Raw genomic sequence first — 4545 nt, 5'->3', positions numbered from 1 at the left:
CTTTATTCCATGGTTTTTGCAGAACTCTTCTATCATCAAATTCTTGAACTCAGTGCCATTATCACTCCTTAAGATTTTCACAGAATCTTTGAGCAATTTATCCAGATGTTTGACATGATTAATCAAGATAGATGCAGTTTCACTTTTTGTGTGCAAGAAATACACACATGTGTATCTGGTGAACTCATCCACTATGACCAACGCATACTTCTTCTTTGCAATAGACATGACATTCACTGGACCAAATAGATCAACATGTAATAGATGATAAGGCTCAAGAATTGATGATTCAGTCTTGCTCTTGAATGAAGATTTTCTTTGTTTGGCCTTCTGACATGAATTACAAAGACCATCAGGAGCAAATACTGACTTTGGCAATCCTCTCACAAGATCTTTCTTGACCAGTTCATTTATATTGTTGAAATTTAAATGAGAGAGTTTCTTGTGCCAATTCCAGCTTTCTTCAATTGATGCTCTACTTATCAGACAGATTGCAGAACCATCAGTACTTGTTGAAAGTTTAGCTTCATAAATGTTACCACGCCTGTATCCTTTCAGAACAACTTTGCTTTTAGATTTACTCACAATTTCACAGTGTTCTTCAAAGAAATCAACATGATAACCTCTGTCACAGATTTGACTTATACTCAGCAGATTGTATTTAAGTCCTGAGACCAGAGCTACTTCTTTAATTATGACATTCCCAAGATTGATATTGCCATATCCCAATGTTTTTCCAATGTTGCCATCTCCATAGGAAACACTTGGGTCAGCTTTCTCTACAAAGTCTGATAGCAGGGCCTTATTTCCAGTCATATGTCCTGAACATCCACTGTCCAGAACTAGAATATTTTTCCTATTTTGCCCTGCAATCACGAAGACCACTAATTATTAGTTTTAAGGACCCAGACTTGCTTGGATCCTTTGGTCTTATTAAGTTTGTTAACATTTGCAGCGGATTTAGCATCAGAGTTTATGTTAACATTTTTCTTTTCAGAACTTATATTATCAGACTTTGAATCAGAATTTACACTAGAAGGAACAATGGAAACTTTCTTCAAAGAAGGTTTTATTTGATAATAATCATAGTACAAACTATGATATTCCTTACAAGTATAAATGGAATGCCATAAACTACCATAATGAAAACAAGGATTTTGTGGTTTGTATCTAACAGACTGACTCTTAACTCCTGATTTTGAAGGTAAGGAGTTAATATTCTTATTCTTCCTGCAAAAAGAAGCCAGATGATTAGAACTTCCACAGTTATGACATGTTTTCCTAGGAGCATCAGGAACAGGTTCCTTTCCATTCCTATTTTTCCTAGGTGATTTTACCTTGTTTGCATTCTTAACATCTTTCAGCTTATGCTTAAGCTACTTCTTTGTCATTAAGCCTATGTTTACTTCAGCTGTCTTTTCATGTTTTAGTTTGTCAGGAGTTAATTCCTCTTTAACTTCTGATTTCTCATTTTCAGACTTTACAGTTACAAACTTAACAGGTTTTAACTTTGGATTTTGCTTAACAACAGGCTTAATTTCTTCAGTTGCTTTATCATTCTTATCCTCTCCATAACCTAAGTCCTCTTTCCAGTTTCCACTACTTAGCAAATTTTGAGTTGTTTTGCCAGAATTAGTCCAAGTTCTGATAATCTCTCTTTCCTTTTCTAACTCAATTTTTAAAGATTCATTCATTTTTAGCACTTCATCCCTAACATAGAAAGCATCATCTCTATCCTTCTGAGTTTGATGAAACATGACTAACTCTTTTTCTAAGAAATCATTTCTTTTCTTAAAAGCAAGATTTTCAGAAGTTAATCTTTCACATATTAAGTTTGATCTCTATAACTAACAAACATGGTTTTAAGATATCTTCTCAACTCATTAATATCATCAGTATGAAAAGCATAAGTAGTCTGAGGTACCTTTGTTTCAGCAGCTTCAGAACTGCTCTCAGCACTTTCTTTATCAGCATTTGCCATTAATGCATAGTTCTCCTCACTTTCAGAGTCTGAGGTATCTGTCCAGCTTTTCTGCTTTGTGACAAGAGCCTTGCCTTTGTCACCCTTTACCTTTTTGCAATCAGGAGATATGTGGCCTTTCTCACCACAGTTATAGCATTTAACATTGGTATAATCTCCTCTGTCAGACTTTCCTCCTCTTCCTTCAGATCTTCTGAAATTCGTCTTATCAGAACTTATGCCTTTCCTGGAAAACTTCTTTCCCTTCCTGAACTTCCTGTATGCAATCTTTGTGATTCCTTTCACCATAAGAGCACACAGCTTCATCATCTCCTCATCAGCATCAGTCTCAGGCAAGCTTTCAGAATCCGAGTCATCATCACTTTCAGAACTTGATGACTCAGTATCAGACTTTATAACAAGAGCTTTACCCTTGTCTTTCCTTGAGGAAGCTGCTTTGGGGGATTCTTCTTCATCCTTAAGAGCAACTGTCCTTGACTTTCCTCCTTTCCTCTTGCTTCTTTGTCCCATCTCAAGTTCATGAGTCTTGAGCATTCCATAGATTTCATCAAGAGTTGTTTCATCAAGATTGTAGTTGTCTCTTATTATTGTTGCCTTCAAATCCCAGCATTCAGGAAGAGCTAACAGGAATTTAAGGTTTGAATCTTCAAGATCATACTCTTTATCAACCAATGACAAATCATTCAAAAGTTTGACAAATCTATCATATAAATCATTCAATGACTCATTAGTCTTTGAGTCAAAGTGTTCATACTCTTGAGTGAGTATTGTCTTCCTGTTCTTCTTAATTGTGTCAGTTCCCTGACACCTTGTTTCCAGAGCATCCCATATCTCCTTAGCAGTCTTGCAGTTGATTACCCTGTTTGACATTACATTATCAATGGCACTATGCAGTAAGTGTCGTACCTTAGCATCCTTAGCAATTGATGCTATATCTTCAGCAGTATAATCACTCTTTTCCTTTGGTACAGTCTTTGCTGCTTCACCTGCAACTGCAACAGCAAGCTTGGTTGGTTTGTGAGGCCCTTCCTTGATTCTATCAAGGTATTCTGGATTTGTTGCTTCCAGGAACATGGTCATCCTTACCTTCCATATGAGATATTCAGATGGTCTCAGTATGGGAACTCTGATGGTCTCATACCGACTCTGAATTTGTGTCTTTGGTGGTTCTTCAGTTTTGGTAGGCTTAGTTGGAGTTTCTGTGTCAGACATGATTGTGTTTGGATCTTTAACTGTATGTGTGTTAACAGATAGACTCTGATACCACTTGTTAGGTCACACACACTGTAGAGGGGGTGAATACAGTGTATAATACAACCAAATCGAACTTTAATATCTTGAGTAACAGAAAACAAACTTTATTGAAATAATAAACTCTGTTACAGTATGGAACTGTTACCTCTCAGTGATGAACAAATATCACGAGAGCTATTAGGGTTACAATGAATAATCTTCTCGAATATGATAACACTTATAGTGTAAACCCTATGTCTGTGTTTATATACTACACAGTTACAAGATAATCGCTAATTGATATGGAATATAATTCTGCTTCCTAAAATATATCAATCAGATATCTTTTTTTCCAAGTATTCCATTCTTCACGGAACTCCTTCTTCATGCATATCTCTTCTTATGTTTATCTTGATCTTCTTTCCTTTAATCAGCTACTGTCCTTATCTGATCGTCCTTCAGCACTTAAGTTCTGATATCTAACTTCTGATGATTATCTCCTGATAATATAAGTACTGATATCCTTAAGTCCTGACTTCCAGTATAAGTACTGATCAACGGTTAAGTACTGATTTGTCTTGTTAAGTAAGATCTGAAATCTAAACATAAATTATATTAGCCATGACATTATCAAATATATCTAACACAGTTCCATATTGTAACAGAGTTTAATAAAGTTTGTTTTATGTTACTTGTGTTCTTTTAATTCGATTTGATTGTGATAAATACTGTATTCAACCCCCTGTTACAGTGTGTGTGACCTATCATAAGAGATAAACTTAAAATTATTATAAATAAATTATATACAATTATGTAAATTTAATATATTAAAATGGATTAAAAAAATTTAACTTGAAAATGTAGATACATTATACTTATCCATAACAATTTAGTTAAAATACATAAAAAATTATTACTATTTACATATAAATTATTAGTTATTTATATTAAATGTGATAATTAAGAAATTGATCGGGAATAGAAATCTACGACTCGATCCCCAAAAATTTTATAAACTTTACCTCGTTCGCTACCCCGAACCCAAAAAGTTATACGAATCCCGACCCAAACGTGATGAGGAATGGGTCGAGTGCGAATGAAGGGGGCGGCTGAAATGCCTAGCTCTAACTCGTAGGGCTGTTTATGAGTTACATAACCCGTAAAACTTAACCTAACCCAACCCTAAAGTGAGCTGTTTAAATTGGACGTTTAAATACATGGGTTAGTTGGGTTATTATTTACGTGGGGTCAGATTTTATCTATTTGAAACCCTAAACCAACCCAATCTGGTTCTATTATTAAACCCAACCTATTTCAAATTTATTAATAAT

This window comes from Apium graveolens, chromosome 6 (assembly GCF_009905375.1).
Source record: "Apium graveolens cultivar Ventura chromosome 6, ASM990537v1, whole genome shotgun sequence".
In the NCBI taxonomy this organism is placed as follows: domain Eukaryota; kingdom Viridiplantae; phylum Streptophyta; class Magnoliopsida; order Apiales; family Apiaceae; genus Apium; species Apium graveolens.
Note: the sequence above shows the minus strand (reverse complement) of the source record.